The sequence below is a fragment of the Fringilla coelebs genome (genome assembly GCF_963513975.1).
Source record: "Fringilla coelebs genome assembly, chromosome: Z".
Taxonomy (NCBI): Eukaryota; Metazoa; Chordata; class Aves; order Passeriformes; family Fringillidae; genus Fringilla; species Fringilla coelebs.
In genome coordinates, this window is record NC_140031.1 from 40,885,851 (window position 1) to 40,903,515 (window position 17,665).

A 17,665-nucleotide genomic window follows, 5' to 3' on the forward strand; every position below is an offset into this window, starting at 1 on the left:
CCTATACCAATGAAAAGTAAAATTACCAGGTTCCATCACTATTGTGAGGAAACATTGCAACTTTGTTGGACAGCTATTCAGGCCCATATATTAATCCTACGCAAGTCTGTCAAAAAGAAATTTGTGCCAAAATGTTGATACTCACTAAAAAACTAATTACAAACTTCAACATGGAAAATGGCATATTTGATGTCCATGCCATGAAGTGTGTGAAAATAGTGCCAGAGAGGAATGGAACAGATTCCTTTTCATCCCTTGAGCATTACTGACACAGGAAAAACAGCAGGAGTAAACAAGGACATAGAGTGATTCTGCAGTTTCCATTGTTCACCCATTTTAATTGCTGTGCCTAGGCTGGAGTTAATGCAAATAGTACAATGAAATCATAGCTGATTAACAACCCATGTTTTAATTCCTGTAAGACAGTTTGTTTAATCCAGGATTCTCATTACACAGAACGTTCTCAATATAGAAAGTATGAAAGTATTTATGCATTTTGATATAATAAATATTGAGTCACTTGCAAAATAAAAACACATTTAAAGTTCAATTCGAATTCTGTAGAAAACATATATCTTCAAATTTAGAGTAGACTCTTACTCGTATTATGATTGATTGTCAAGGTTGAATCAAACCCAGTTCAGAATTCAATCCCAAAATATGTTTGTTATGGTAGAACAGTTGAATGGGAAGATGCTATATTTAATCTAAGTCCTTCCAATTTAAGAATCAATTATTAAGGTAAATTATATATAAATACACATTATAGTAAATACATATTTATAAATACAAATATAGGTAAATTTATAATACACATGCACAATATCAGCAATTTCAAGCCTAAAAAATTAATAATCTCAAGACACAGATGCATCCACAAAAGAAAACAAATGGTAATTATATTGATGCCATTTGGGTTTTGCCTTTTTTTCCTTTCATATTTTTTCTTTCAGTACATGTTCTCTGTATTTTTTACACAGATATTTGTAACTCTGTCACCTGCTGTATTAGTAGCTAGCTTTCCCAGTAATTTTCCATGGCCTTTCCCTAAGCAGAAAGACAAAATAAATTCCAGAGCTCCAAGCCCTGGGAGATAAAAGGCCTTGTGCTGCCTTGGTTCTCCTGGAAACCAAGGCTGAGAACATCCCTTCAAGATACATTCTCATGGACAGAGCACAACTAGGGCTGAAGGGGGGCTCCAGAGAAGGGGCTTGGCCTGGGGGGGAATGGCATCACCACTTTTCCTCCTAATTGGTGCTTTTTGTCAATTATGCTGATTTCCTAAAACCTGTAAAAATGTACTCACACCTGGGGGGGTTGGGGGGAGGTGTGTGTGCACTTTTGTGGGCATCTTTCCAAAACTGCCTCTGAAGGCCTTAAAATAAAGATCTCCTTTTATATTACCTTCTTACTAAAACTCAAGGTCCATTTCCAGGTTTATTCTTCCTCAGGAATGACTCACAGTATTTTAATTTTCAGTATGAGGTCCCTGGTACAGACATATATATAAGACACAATTAGTTCTTAAAACCCTTATTAAATCCAGGAGTCTACAGACATTAATATACAAAATAAGTAAATGGTAACTTCCCAACTGAAGTCAGAAAAACTATGTTTTCTGTGTTTTGATACAAAGGTATAGACCAGGTTTGAAAGGTACCAGATTAAAGGTCTTGATCATTCAAATTGTACCCATACCTAATTCTTGGCCTGCCCTTGGAGAGAAGTATGGCAGTGGAACCAGGTAGTGTCATTAATAGAAGAGATACAAAATGGTTGCAGTTCTGAAATTTACTTCATCTCATTTATTCTCTAGGCCATCAGGAGAGGATCTTCTCTTCATCACTGGATGTCATTCTTCGTCCCTCTGGGTTGAAACCCTGAGGCAGACTATCTGCGGAGATGCTGAATACTTGAAAATCTGCAAAATCACTAATGAGTCAAGAAACTGAGACAAACCTTCCTTTATTCTTCATGTACAAAAAGAAAATCAGAAATATTTCAGTGAGCAATACATGCCTTGCTTATGTACAAAGAAAGATATACAAAATAAGAGAAAAACCATGAACAATAATTACCTCATCTCCATAGTTTGTCAGTAGAGGTTGAAATTCATCACCAGTATGTTATAACTGGATTGATTCCTTTTTAAATCCTACCAAAAAGTCTTTTCAGTCTCTTCAAACAAATTCCCTGCTTACAGTGCTGTTATCTTCTCTTACTTTAAATTTGTGGAGGTGAAACAATAAGATAACTCATTTAATGCTTTGTGGTGGAAGCAATGGATTACATTCTGAATTATACCCTAGGGATAATACTTAAGCAGGAGATGGGAGAAGGCTATTAGAAAAGTACAATACTGATATTATGATGCATTCTTGAAATAAATGCCCATGAAAGAAAGATGCATGCTACTGGATGTACACTGTGAGCTACAGGGAATGGGACGCCCTCATAAACAGTTTTGCAATGTACAGCCACACAAAAAGCAACCTAATGATTAAACCACTTCTACAGATTTTTAGGGTTAAATTCCTCTGATGGCATAGGAGTCTGCTATTATTTATAAGTCTGTTTAGTGGTGCTGCAAAATACTTTCTTCTATAAGATGAAATTTATTCAATTACTTTTTTATTTAGTGAGGTCTGAATGCCATTTTAGGCATTAAACCAGTTTGTCTAAAATATTTTGATTTTTCAGGACAGGACCATCTCTCTCTCCTGCGCTGTGTGCCATGCCATTTTTTTTTTTCAGAATTCTTTTCTGTATTGCAATGTCTTTGGTAATTCCAAGGCCTTTCTCAAAGACCATGTATGTCCAACAAGGACTTTTTTGAAGGAAAATGTGGATAGAAGCATAAGACTGAACCATGCTCTTGTCACTACAGCCGTATTCAGACTCCCTCCTCGGCCTCACAATCTATCAAATCTATCTCTAGTGCTCCAAGTATCACAGGCTGGCACTCAGCTGTAAGCCCAAAGAAGGCACTCACATGGTGTCATCATCCTCTCTGCTCAAATCATTTTGAACTGAAAGTGTCCTATATATGCAGCATCCTATTTCCCCAGCTGTAAATTACAACAGAAACAGTTGCATATTCATTGCTTTAAAGAAACTGGAAAGTGCTGAGACTGTCTACAAATTTTAAAGTGCCATTTAAACAAAGATTTATTACTTAGCAACAAGTATTTTAAGTATTACTCTCATGTGTTTAAATACAATTTTAAATCTTCCCAATTTTAGAAGATGTCTGGCATGATTTATATTGCTAATTTAATCAAATAAAATTCATCAAACCTCATGTCTACTTAAGCTTTTATTTAATTTCATGTAGGACGAGAGAGACAGCATTCCCTACAGAAATATTGCACTGTCTGATTTGTTTTATATTAAGTATTTTTATTTTTTTAAGTATTTTAGAAGTTTGGTCATTAATTTAATTATAAAAAAGGCCATAGAAAATTTGTGTTAGCATTCTGATTACTTTAGCATGAATAAACATTAACAGTCAACTGAAAAACACTTCAGTCAGCTCACAGCGGAGTTCATTGAAAAGACTCATTCTATGTCTTTAATTCAGTCTGAAATTTTATCAAGTACATAAATTTCAGGGGAATGTTTTAATCTCAGCTCAATACACATTTCAGTAGGGCAGTGTTTTGGCAGTTCTACAAGAAAATGAGACTGTTACTTGTCCCCATTTCAGAAAAAATAAAACACAGGAAAATATATATATAGTAACTTTTAGCTAGGACTTCTAAAAACCAGTCACAGCTCCTAAAGACATTTTTACAGGCTTTATCTTGGATTAAGGGAAGAAACTAGCATGACTCTTGCAAACCACAGGTGCTTGGCTTTCATGACTAATGAGTTAATCACAGCTTTCTGGTCACCCACTGTTATCTCTTAATTTTGATCTCCTCCAGCATTTTATAATTTTACAAAATCTGTGGATATTACCTACAGATTTTTAAATTTGTTCCTTTGATTAAATTAGTTGCAATCCAGCCTAGTGCCTTCTGTGATAGGAACTTTTCTCTAAGTGTTTTTTTTCACAGTTGATGTTTCTCATGTTTCTAAAGAGAATTTAAAAAAAAAAAAAAGTGGAATCCATTATTATCTTTAGCCTGGGCATCTAGGGTCTCAGAATTAATCAGAAATTTTGAACTCTGGCATTTAGATGTAACGTACTTCTGGTTTGGGCTCTAAAGCACAATTAAATTACAATCCCTTCATTATTTTGTAGCTAGAAAGAAGAGTATGTGTTCTCTGTTGCCCAGTAATTTATTGATAGAAGTTAATAACTAGAGTGAGTTATTCTGTCCACACTTAGACCCTTTTAAAATAGACCAAGTATGGAAACTTTTTGCTAGTTTTTTTTTATTTTTCTGAATTATGATGTAGTATTATTCAGACATTTTAGGTATTTTAGGAAGTGTGAGTACTACGTGCTGTAGAATGCCATTATAATTATAGTAAACAGTTCTGCAATGTCCTTATTCCTAGTAAAGATGGTCATTTTAAAGAAATTGATGTATTTTCCCTTAGAGACAAGATCAGGGTTCCTTTCCTTCTTACCCTGTCCCCATCTCAATACAAAAGGTTAAAACAGTGATTTTAGGTAAAGGTAAAGGTGAAGTACTCTTGTCTCCAGTTTTGGGGATATGGGATCCCTCTTCACTCTAACTTTCTCTTTAACTTCTAGGGAAAGATTAATGCAATACTGGAAGAGCCCTACAAGCTTTATCATCTAAGTGAACTTCAACTTGAGCTGAACCCTACTTGAAGAATTGACAAATTTTTGGCCAGGTCACTAACTACCCCATTAATAGTTTCCACGCACACAATTCCATATTAGCAAAATCAAACACTTCCACCTTGACAGTTAGCATCTGTCAAGCAAGATTTTTCTCACGTAGCTATCCACAAATACATTTTAAGGTACTTGAAATAAAACTTGGCTTAGATCATTACTTAAATCAGAGGGTTGGCTCCTATGGAAGTAGCTTATGGAAGTAGCTCCCTAGTTCTCTGGCTTTATCTTTAAAGGGCTTTCTAACATTCCAAAACATTTGAATCCTGTAAGGTTAATTCCACCAGCCCTACCTGTCTGAAGAAAATGTCTTCCATCACACTCTAGCCCACATTCACAGAATCACAGAACGGTTGGGGCTGGAAAGGACCTTTGGACCTCATCTAGTCCAACCCTGCTGCTAAGGCAACAGAAGGTTGCACAGAATCACATCCTTGTGGATTTTGAACACCTCTAGAGAAGAAACTCCACCACCTTCTGAAAACCTCTTCCAGTGTTCAATCACCCTCAAAGTAAAGGCATTTCTCCTCATATTGAAATGAAACTCCTTAAGTTTTAGTTTGTGCTCATTGCACCTTGTACTGCCACTGGCCACCATGAAAAAGAGTCTGTCCCTGTCTTCTTGACATCTGCCATGAAGATATTTGCATGCATATATGCAAATTTGTGTACTTGTATGTATATTTTTCTTCTAACATAAGTCTGAGGAATGATATTAGCATCAGGAAATTAAATAATTAAACAATCATACTTACAATGGGGATGAGGGGAATGGCCTTGTCATGTATGAAGATGTTCTGACAGTAACTCCCCATTTTCCTCACTTCGGTAAGTTGTCAATGTTTCATTGACAACTTTGCCAAAATTTGTTGAAAGACATACAATAGTCTGATATAATAGCCTGGTTTCTTTTATCTCCTGCGCCTACAGACCCTCAGTCTGAAAGGCCTTTGAAACTGACAGTGATCTCACAAAAATGTAAAGGACCAATTTCCTCCTCCCAAGAAACAAAAAGAAATATAGATTTGCAATGGCTGGGTTCAAAGGTTTAACCACTAAATCAGGACACTCTCTCACATTGCAATGAGCAAGCATGAAGTTTTTATGAGGTAAAAGAGATTTTTAAAAAGTACGCATGCAAACTTAGAAGTCAAGCTGAATTTCAGATTTAGAGTCCAGATTCAAAGAAGTTCAAAGCCCCAGTATAGCTGGGTAGACTCTGAAGGAAACTTCTTTTTGGTTTTTTGGTCTCTCACATACTATCCTGAAACATACTGAATTTGGTTTTCAACACTGAAAAGCTTAAAGTGCAATTTTAGTAATTATCAAATTGAAAGGCAAAAGAAGTGACTGTTTGGATGTTCATTCAAAATGTGTCATTTATGTAACACACATTTGGTCCAATTCAAGCATTAGGAAAAAAAAAATCTGAATGTTCTGATGCAGCCTAAAAACTCATTGACTCATTGAAATTTTTTATGCGGGCGTGTGTACAAAGACAAAATTGCATATGTTCAGCTGTAACCTGGGGAGACTGGACAGACACTTATAATATTATTTTTTTTTAATGAGAAATGGCTTTTAGTATGGGGATAATTGCTGCTTCAGAATTCTGACAGGGAATTTGTGAACTGCAAGCGTCACTTATAAATGTAATAGTATATAGCACTAGAAGTCCATATGGTTCTGTAAGGATATAAAGGACATGGAAGGACAGAGGTAAAATGAATGACACGGGAAAGAGAGGGAACAGTCACTTCACAGAACTTGATTTACATGCCACCTGAAAAGCACAGAGCTTACTTAGTCTAGTGAGAAAGAAGGGATGCTGTGGCTTCCAGTGAGCAGTTATATGTATCCTGATGTGCTTCTAAGCGTGTTTCTTATCCCCACAGAAAATTTTGGACTTGACATATTCCTTGTACACCGGAAATAATAAAGCAAGCTGTTGCATGTCAAACTAATTGGTAATATACTCCCCCTTACAAGAGCACTTTACCTGCCATCCTTTACTTAATGCTATTGGAAAAAACACAAAACCACAGTTTACCTAAGGCCTAGAAGAGCAATGTAGTTTTGCAGTTTGAGAAGGACGTGTGGCAAAGCACCTGAAGGTGTGATCCTCAGTTCACAATCATTCTCAGTACAATGGTAAGGAAGGAAAAGGAAAGGAAAAGAAAAAGAAAGGAAGGAGAGGAGAGGAGAGGAGAGGAGAGGAGAGGAGAGGAGAGGAGAGGAGAGGAGAGGAGAGGAGAGGAGAGGAGAGGAGAGGAGAGGAGAGGAGAGGAGAGGAGAGGAGAGGAGAGGAGAGGAGAGGAGAGGAGAGGAGAGGAGAGGAGAGGAGAGGAGAGGAGAGGAGAGGAGAGGAGAGGAGAGGAGAGGAGAGGAGAGGAGAGGAGAGGAGAGGAGAGGAGAGGAGAGGAGAGGAGAGGAGAGGAGAGGAGAGGAGAGGAGAGGAGAGGAGAGGAGAGGAGAGGAGAGGAGAGGAGAGGAGAGGAGAGGAGAGGAGAGGAGAGGAGAGGAGAGGAGAGGAGAGGAGAGGAGAGGAGAGGAGAGGAGAGGAGAGGAGAGGAGAGGAGAGGAGAGGAGAGGAGAGGAGAGGAGAGGAGAGGAGAGGAGAGGAGAGGAGAGGAGAGGAGAGGAGAGGAGAGGAGAGGAGAGGAGAGGAGAGGAGAGGAGAGGAGAGGAGAGGAGAGGAGAGGAGAGGAGAGGAGAGGAGAGGAGAGGAGAGGAGAGGAGAGGAGAGGAGAGGAGAGGAGAGGAGAGGAGAGGAGAGGAGAGGAGAGGAGAGGAGAGGAGAGGAGAGGAGAGGAGAGGAGAGGAGAGGAGAGGAGAGGAGAGGAGAGGAGAGGAGAGGAGAGGAGAGGAGAGGAGAGGAGAGGAGAGGAGAGGAGAGGAGAGGAGAGGAGAGGAGAGGAGAGGAGAGGAGAGGAGAGGAGAGGAGAGGAGAGGAGAGGAGAGGAGAGGAGAGGAGAGGAGAGGAGAGGAGAGGAGAGGAGAGGAGAGGAGAGGAGAGGAGAGGAGAGGAGAGGAGAGGAGAGGAGAGGAGAGGAGAGGAGAGGAGAGGAGAGGAGAGGAGAGGAGAGGAGAGGAGAGGAGAGGAGAGGAGAGGAGAGGAGAGGAGAGGAGAGGAGAGGAGAGGAGAGGGACTGGTTTCAAAGTCTTATTTCCTTTATTAAAAAAAATGTATTTCCTTTTCTTCTTTCTCAACCTTTCCCTTGTTCCCTCAAAGTTCCAGGAACATATATATGTTTATTCTTCCTATTCCTCTGTTAGTGCCCTTGGACCATCTAGTCCAGCCCATCAATTCTTTCAGGGAGTTGAGGTGTGAAATTATCTGTGTAGGAGGAAAAATGAACGGTGGGATAAGAAAGAGGAAAGTGCACTGAGCAGACACCACTGCTACTGTTTTAGTCTACACTAAAACATATTTCACATAGCTGGAGATACAAATTCATAATCAGCTTGCAAATTTTAAAACACTTACTGTTTGCGAAACCAGTAATAAAAAAAATTTCTATCAGATCTGTTCCAAAGCCAGAGTACATAAAATTTAGTTGTAGGGTATGAAATTACTTCTGCCTTTTACACACATAATAGGATACACACCATAATTGCATGACAACACATTATTTCTCAAATAGCATAAAATGTACTTGACACTATAATCTTAAATAGTCTATATTTTTCTCTGGAGTTTTAATGCACCTATCATGCTGTACTGAATACCACTATATGCAATCTGGACTTGGAGCCCATTAAAGTAATTTAGACAAAAGGTGCACTGTAAATGATTCTTACACAACATAAAGCTGAGTAAAATAGCAAGAGTAGCAGTGGAAATGTTTTGATATACACACAGTTTTTAGGCTCATTTTAACTGCAAGTTTCTTAACTACCTATTGAACTTAAAAAATATTTTGCTGCCGAGTGATAAGGAATAGTTTGCTCAGACTACACACTAAATTAATAGATTGTATAGAATAGCAAGTTTATCACAGATGGAGACAAATTCTCTTTTACTATGATTTAGCAAAGGAAATGAAAGAGGCAACCAATGACCACCCATGATTCCTAAATTCCCCTCAATCTTTCCTGTGCCCAGGTTTGACCTGCCTCTCATGTGAAATAAGAGCCTGTGGCTAACCAGATTTGCCACACGACTAATCATCTAAAACTTCAGTGTCTAGTCCACATTCATCATCTAGGCTCCAGTCAGTGAAGAAAAAGAGCCCTCTTCAGCAGACAATTTATCCAATTTTGAAATGGGGTTCTAAAAGAGATGAGATGAACTACATTCAGAAGGGGTCTAACTTATTACCTGAACTGAAGAAGGAGTCGAGTCAAATTCATCTGTTAAAAAGCCCCAGTTTCAGTCTGATTCAGGTAACATTAATATCAGGTTAAATGATCACTGGCACTCGTCTGCCTGTCATAAACCTTCATGGGGCCATTGCAACACCACCATCCACCACAGTTTTTCCAACCAGGAAGGTGGCATTTGACTCATATCTCTGCAAAGATTAAGCAGCATTACCTGTGAAAAACCTCACTCTGCTATTACAGCTGAATAGACAAAAATTAATTCCACAGGCATATCCTGAATGGCATCAGGGCGTTAGCAATGGCAGTAAAGCATTCAAATAATGATTATGCAAAAGGAGTGTAGTTAAATGCTCCATTAATTGATCAGATGAATGTTCATCTGATCAAGTCCTCTCGCAAGACATATCCCAGCACAAAACCCTTCCTTCAGTTTTCTAACACTCAGTCTCCACGGAATACACTCATTGAGTATCACACACCTCCTACACACATACATCTTTAGCATTGTGACAATACAAAAGAGTGTATGCTCTCACTCTCTACCATATGAACTGTTGCAGCCAGAATTCCTGCTAGAAAAGTCCAAGGGAGGGAAGCAAAAAAAGCCATTGTATAATATCCACAGATGTTTAATTCAGCCCCCCAGTATGATGTTCAGGGTCACAGGCACACACATGGGGAGACACAAGATTTCTCTCTCCCAAGGGACCCCAGGGGTGAACCTAGTCAAGTCCACCCCCATAATGAAAGAACCTTCCTGTCCCACTTCTTCTAATACCCTTCCCCAATTCCTGTAGTCTCCCTGCCCCCCTCCCACTGTCCCCTTTTCCTTTCCATTGTCCTATTACCCCTTTTTTATTTTCCCACAAATTTCTACCTCCTTTCCTCCCTTTCCATGGCCTCCCTCCACAAATCCCTTTCCCCAGAGTTCCTTCTCAATACCAGAGGGAGCATGATTGGGAGGGAAAGAGGGAAAGTTTCCCTAGAGTAGCCATCTTTTTCTTAGAAGTTAATGATTTCTGTTTGGAGTTTCCAGCAGACACACCACCCCCTACACTACCTCGTACAGAGCCATTCACAGACAACAACACACGTGGCAGAGAACCAGCCCCTGCTGAAGGAACCTTCTCCTGACTCAGTTTCCCAACTAACCATACTAAGAAAACCCTGCATCCATCCTGCCAGCTCCAAGAAAATCTACTTGGACACTGGGGACTCAGAATTGTTTGCATTTTGAAAATTGTGTTATGGGTGCTTTTGATTATTTCTGTCATTTTGTGTTGATTCACTTGATCCTTCAGAGATGCTTTCTTAATAACATCAAAACGGGGAGTTGTGGGGACTCTGGGGGGCATCCCCTGCGTTGGGGAGACACAAGAAGCTTCCCTCAAAGAGCTGTTAAGACCCCAGTGGCTCCTTCCCCTGTTCCTATGTCTGTTCCTATGTCCCTAGGCCACTCTCTCCCTATTCCTTGGCTGGCCCTCATCTTTGTACTGCCCTGAGAGGAAGTTCACCCCTGGGGGCCCTCAGGAAAGAGAAATCTGGACCCTCCATCTGTGTGTACTTTGGATCCTGGACATCTTACCAGGCAGCTGAATAAAACATCTGTGGATATTATGCAAAGGCCCTTTTGCTTCCTTACCCTGGACTTTACTAGCAGCAATTCTGGCTGCAACAATGAACTGTCTTTCAAGTCGTGACAAAATGCTTCCAAACAGTGACTCATCTTCAAAGGTTATCATTTTTCTTACAACTTCTTTTCCCTTTGATGTGTACTATGTTTTCAAGCATTCCTCTCTTTCATCAGTCCAAAGATTGAAAGGTTCAGGCTGAGACCCACATATTGTCATCACTGCACAGTATCCAATAACAGCATGAATGGGTGAATCCCGTCTGAAATCTCTCCAAAGTTTGTATTCACTCAGAAGTGTTAATTCAGGTGGGCTAGCTAGTTCTTTTTCCCCATCCTTTTTTCATGCAATTTTAAACATGACCAGAGTCTGTAGCCTGCTCATTCTTTTCCTCAGCAGCCAGCCACCACATGTAGTATAAATGTCTTCCCAGGTGTTCTACCTGTAAATTAATGGTGTCCCTACTGTAGCCTTTGCCACTGGCAAGTCAAAATTAATTGTTCCAGCAGTGCCAGACATGTAACTCTGATGCCACATCCAAGATGTCCACAAGCTAATCATAGTATTATTGGTTATCATTTATATGTTATCTACCAGTATGTATTGCAAACTCCCAGTTACAACAGCTCTCAAATACAAACTTGCAGTTTATTCTGCAATATCTCAAGATTATTGAATCATATAATCATAAAAATATTTTTATTAACATTTTAGTGCAAAAGGACATGTAGGGTTTCAAAATTTTACAAAGAAAAAGGTTGTAAGATTGTTTATGCAAGAAGATGGTGGAAAAATTGTTCAGTTCAAGAATGTCCACGTTGCTTAATTTCTCATAGGTCTTTTCTCAGTACTGGCATTGTTCACAGGATTTGTGATCCTGGAGGCCAAATATTGATAGTATCCTTTGAAATTAAAATTGTCTCTACCATAGAACCTAAATATTTCTTATGCTTCCAGATTTATACAATCTACAGTGGGATTTGAGGGAAATAGATGCTCACTGGGGAATTGTTTTGGTATTTACTTGAGTTCCGAGCTTATTTTAAGCGCAGACAAACTGCCATTGAGACTTTTACCAGCAGTAGAAGGAAGCCATGATAGAGCCCCCAGACTCTTTGGCCATATTTGGAAACTCTCTTGTAAGCTACCTATCAACTGATATTTCATCTTAGCTATTAGAGTTTCATATTACAAAATCAAACAAATAAACAAACAAAAAAAATATTAAAACCTATTATTTGATAGAAAAATTAAACCGAGCTAGGTCAGCTCTTGGTTTTGTCCATTGCATATGGAATCAAAAGAACAGAAGTAATGAATCCTTACATGTTTTTTTACCTTGCTTCAATGACTCAACTCCTCAAATTCAGCGAAGAGGGGTTTTCTGGTAACAAGTGATGACAAAGAGAGCTTTGGTTGGTATCCTGAGCTGCATCCTTTTTCCACGTGCCATTCAGAAAAAAAGTGGTATCTTGCAGCCAGCTCTCTTTGTAAATGCTCTCCTTTGGAGACAGGTGAAGATATTTTTCCTGTCTTGAACAGTTTAGTCCCCTGATACTTCTCAGTTTGATTCCTTGGCACTATAGTAACACACAGATCTTGATCAAGGTGAAGACACAATCCTACTGTTGATTTGCAGTTTTACAGTACAGAGTAAAAATTAAACTGGCAAACATTGATATCATAGTTTATACGATTGTCTTTTTATAAGATTGTTTATCATGGAAGATAAGCCATGTTACAAACATACTCTTAATTTTGATGACACAAGTTAAATCTTTATACTGAAGATTTAAGTGACTATAAACAAGGCAGCGAAGGATCTGTTATTTTGCAGATATCGGATATACTCACACTTTCTTCTAAACATGTTACTTGCTTTTTTGTCTTAATTTATGTCCTTTGACTCCGTGGCATATTCCTACTTCCTTAAGTATGTTTAACAAGTACAATATGAGAGAAACTCTTGCAACAATTCCCTTTTTATTTCAGGGGAAAAAGTGCATTTCTGCAAACCACCTTATGACTCAAATAAATAAACAAATGGATACTAACTTCATAAACAAAATAGATATCAACAGGAATAAATCTATCCTGTTCACTTTGCATTAGTTTAAGGCTTCTCCTTGCATCCATAGTTTATTGTCATGCAATGTGCCCATTTTACAATTAATTAATTAATTAATTAACCTGAAGAAAGAGTGGAGCACTTGCAATTCTCACTCAATAGCTGTGCAAGAAAAATACTTTCTAATGTTTCTGCAGTTACTAATGCCAATCACCTCTGAGGTGAAGCAAGCCTCACCTGAAAGCTTGGGGAAGGAACTTGCCCTTATGAAGGATGAAAATTTTGCCTGAAGAGGAAAAGGATTATCCAGGAGTTTAGGACTTAATTTACACTAACTGTAACAATTTATTTTCCCCTATTTTGCCTGCTGCGTAGTTTGTGGATCCCCCTACATACATAAGGAGGAACAGATATTTCTGCCCAGCCCATTTCCCCCACCACCACCCCTACAGCTCTATTAACTGCTGTCAGCCATTGTCTTTAGAAGTCCACAGGAAAGAAAAGTAAAGCCAGTATTCAGGGGAAGAAGAAAAACATGTTAACTCAGTTGTGGGTTAAGGTAACTTCCTCTCAGAACATGAGTAAATAGAAAAATTCATGATCCATCCCACATCATGGCCTCTCAAACTCCTGGTGCTGGAATCCTGAGACTTCCAAATCAAGGTGACTGGCAAAAAAGATTTGTCTTCAGCCCTCATAAATGCACTAAAAACACATATTGCCATTACAGATAAAATGACACCTTTACACTTTATCATATAAAGTGAAAAACACTTTCAGATCCGCCCAAGACAAAGATCAAGACAAGATTGCCTATTACATAATAATTTTATCTAATGCAACCACAAGTTGTTTACACAGAAACACAATATCAGGGGAAGATAAATATTAATTTCTTTGACAAGATTTGGCAAGACAAAACAAAGAGAATATGTTGATCCAGCTATCAACCAGACTGAACCATTTTATTTCAAAAAAGTCACTGGGTCTATACTCATAAGTACCCAACCATCTGATAATCTAGCCCTTCTTATTTCAATTTTGTGATCAGCTTTATTTGGAACAGAGAGGGAGATTGGCCCTCTCACAGCCAACAGGAGAAAATGTTGTTGATTAAGTCCCCAAAATTTCTGTTTCTGTAAAGGATAATATTCTAACAAGAATAAGAAAAAAATATCAGCTAAAGAGACTTCATCTTTTGCTTAATGCACTTATTCCCTATTGAAGTATATAATCCTGCAAGACAAACTAGTTTGTGAGATAATGTCTTCCAAATAATGTCAGAATCATTATTATAACTTTGTATGAGAAAGGGAAATTGCAGAATCACAGAATAAGCTGTGATTTAGAGGGGATCCACAAGGACCATCGAGTTCAACTCCTGCCTGTAGTGCATCATCCCCAAGAGTCACATGTGCCTGAGAACATTGTTCAAACATTTCTTAAACCATGTCAGGATGGTGCTGCGACCACTTCCATGGGAGTCTGTGCTAGTATCCAATCCCCCTCTGGGGGAAGAACTTTTTTCTAACATCCAATTTAAACCTCCCCTGACACAACTTCAGGCCATTCCCCATGGCTCTGTCACTGGTCACCACAGAGGAGAGATCAGTGCCTTCCCCTCAGGAGGAAGTTGTACCTGCAGTGAGGTCTGTCCCCAGTCTCCTCCGGGCTGAGCAGACCTCAGCCCTTCCTCATATTGCTTCCCCTCAAGCTCTCCACTGTCCTTTAGACATTCTCTAATAGTTTAATGTCTTTTTTATGTTGTGGCACCCAAAATTGCCCCTGGCCCTGGAGGTGAGGCTGCCCCAGCTCAGGGCAGAGCAGGACAATCCCCTCCCTTGCCCGGCTGGCAGTGCTGTGCCTGGTGCATCCCAGGACAGGGTTGGCCCTCCTGGCTGCCAGGGCACTGCTGACCCATGTTCCACTTCCCATCAACCAGGATCCCAGGTCCCTTTGTTGGCGCTGGTCTCCAGCACCTCATTCCTCTGCCTGTAAATTCACCGGGGGTTGCCGGGTCCCAGGTGCAGAATCCAGCAGTTTGCTTTATTGAACTTCATATGGTTGGTGATTGCCCAGTCCTCTAATGAGAACTGAAAAGCCCAGAAAAGAAATTTTTAATTTAAAAGCTGTTTTTTTCATATATATATATATATATCTCAGGGGCATATTACATGATATTTCAACACATTGTACAAACCCTTTATGCAGGCAGAGAGTGAAACAGATACCCCCCAGTGTAGTTAAGCTCACTTCTGTTCCTTCCCCTTATTCAACCATTTCTAATTCAGATTTCAATGTTTTAATTTCAATTTTCCGTATAATCATAGCTAACACTTCCATAACACGTGTGTGAAAATTGCTCGCACTTTTATTTTTCACTTTATCATGAGTTTACTTGGCTGACACAAATCTGTAGTCCTCTACAATTTGCATGTTGAAATATGCTTGTTAGATATCATAACTTTCCTTTAGTCAAAAAGGAATCATTGCTCCAGTCAAACTGTCCATATGTGCCAATCACTATGTGAATACCTGAAAAGATTCATGAAATACTACAAACCTGGCTATCTTCACTGTGTATTTGATATAATATTTTGGAACCTTTGTGATATAAGAAAAAGTTTCTAGTTTTCTAGGAAACTACAAAGAACTGATATATCCCTGGAAAATGAAATAATTTTTAAAATATTAATAAATACCGAAATTGCACCTATAACCAGCAATAGATTTTCTAAAGATTTCTTTAAAAAACAAGTTTTAGCAGATTTAAAGGGTATCTGAAAACAAGATCTGTTCAAGATGTATTATACCATTGTGCTCTAAAAGTCTCAAAGACCACTTTGAGTCTTGCTACAAGTGGAGAGAATAAAAAAGGTATTATCAAACAAGCAAACAAAACAAACAAACAAAAAAAAAACCACAGCCAAGAAGACCTCCATCAACAGAATGGGCCACTTTTCTCTAAGAATTCTCTTCAGTATCCTGCACAAAACAAACCTGAAAATGTTAGCTCAGTTCAAGCCAGAACTTATGCCTACCCAAAAGTAGCATTTAGTACCTCAGCTGCATCAGAGACACCAAGTAGAACAAGATAATCCTATGTGCATACTCCAGAGTCATCATTAGTATTATTTTTCTTTCATTAAATGCTTGTCAGCAGTAAAATGACACTTTGCTGAGAGGAAAGCCAGCTTTTCCTAGGACTTTATGTTTCAAAATGCCTGCAAGCAAAATCAAGTCAAAGAAGATAGGGAATGATCTTTTGCCTCGTGCCTCCAGCACATGTGCTTGTCACAGACAGTGAGCTAATACACCAATTCCCCCAGAGATACCTGCTGGATAATGTGCTCTTCTGGGGCAGCATGTCAACAAAGATTTTAATTCTCCTGGAAAACTCATGGTGGTTGTGTACTGCAGACAGAAAATGCCAGTCGGGATCATCTGTGATGCACAACTTCACCAAATAGGTGTGAGGCAATTTTACATATGCCCATAAGTTTGTCCTGGTTGACAAACTTAATCTCTTTTTACAACCTACCCAGCTGACCAATGGAGGCCAATTGATGTAATCTTTTTTCGACTTGGGTAAAGCTTCTGCACTGTCTCTCTGGACCACATGTCCAGCCCTCAGCTGGATAATCACATGCTGTGATGGGTGAGCAGCTGGCTCGTGGGTCAGACACAAAGGATTGCAGTGAATAGGGCGACATAAAACTGGGGACCTGTCACTGGTGGGGCTCCACAGAGTCCCACCCTGGGGCAGTGTTCTTCATTACTTTCATAAATGACTCAGATGCAGGACTCGAGAAACAGTAAGTTTGCTGATGATACAAAATTGAGAGTAGCTGTTGACTCCCTCAGAGGCAGACAGTTCCTGCAGGAACACCTGCACAAAGCAGCGGGCTGGGAAATCACGGACTACGTGAAGCGTAACAAAGACAAGTGCTGGACTCTGCACCTGGGATGGGTCAGTTCTGGATGTACAGACGGTCTGGGGAATGAGACACTGGAAAGTAGAACATGGAAGGAAGATGAGGACACTGGTCAATGGAAAGACTACAACTTCCTTATGGGGGGAAGTGGAAGAACGGGCACTGATCCCTTGTCTCTGGTGACCAGCGACAGGACCTGAGGGAATGGTATGAAACTGTGCTGAAGGCATTAGGCTGGATACCAGGGGAAGGTTTTTCACCCACAGGGCAGCTGGTCACTGCAATGGGCTCCCCAGGAAGTGGTCAAGGCGCTAAATCTGACAGAGTTCAAGAGCAGTTCAGGTAATGCTCTCAGACATATGACATGATTTTTAGGTTTGTCCTGTACAAAACCAGGAACTCAATGAACTTGATGATTCTTGCAGGTCCCTTGAAATTCAGGATATTCTATGATTCTATGATCTTCTTATACTCCTTCAGAATTTAATATGGGAACTTTACTATTGGGAATAAGGTTGAAGCTCCAGAGCTCACTGGTCCCTTCTCCCTGTAGGAAGTCAGCAGCAAAGGTGAGGCAGTACACTCCTGTGAGAACTATGTCAAAAATGGGACGTTAACTCAGAAACAAAAGATGAGGCAATTCAGTGCATTGTCTGAGAGATCTGTGGAGTACCTGATACAGCCTAAAGCCTCTGTTCACTCTGTCTTCCCTTTATGAATTATGAATCCCATGGAACATACATACTCCCAGTAACATATGAAGGAGCAAACTGTACTCTGCACCAACATCAGTGGATCTAGTTTTTTTATGGATTACTCCACAGAGACTAGTAAATATTTCTTCATACTGCAGCTTATTAAAAAGCTTTTAAGACATAACCATTGCCCCAAG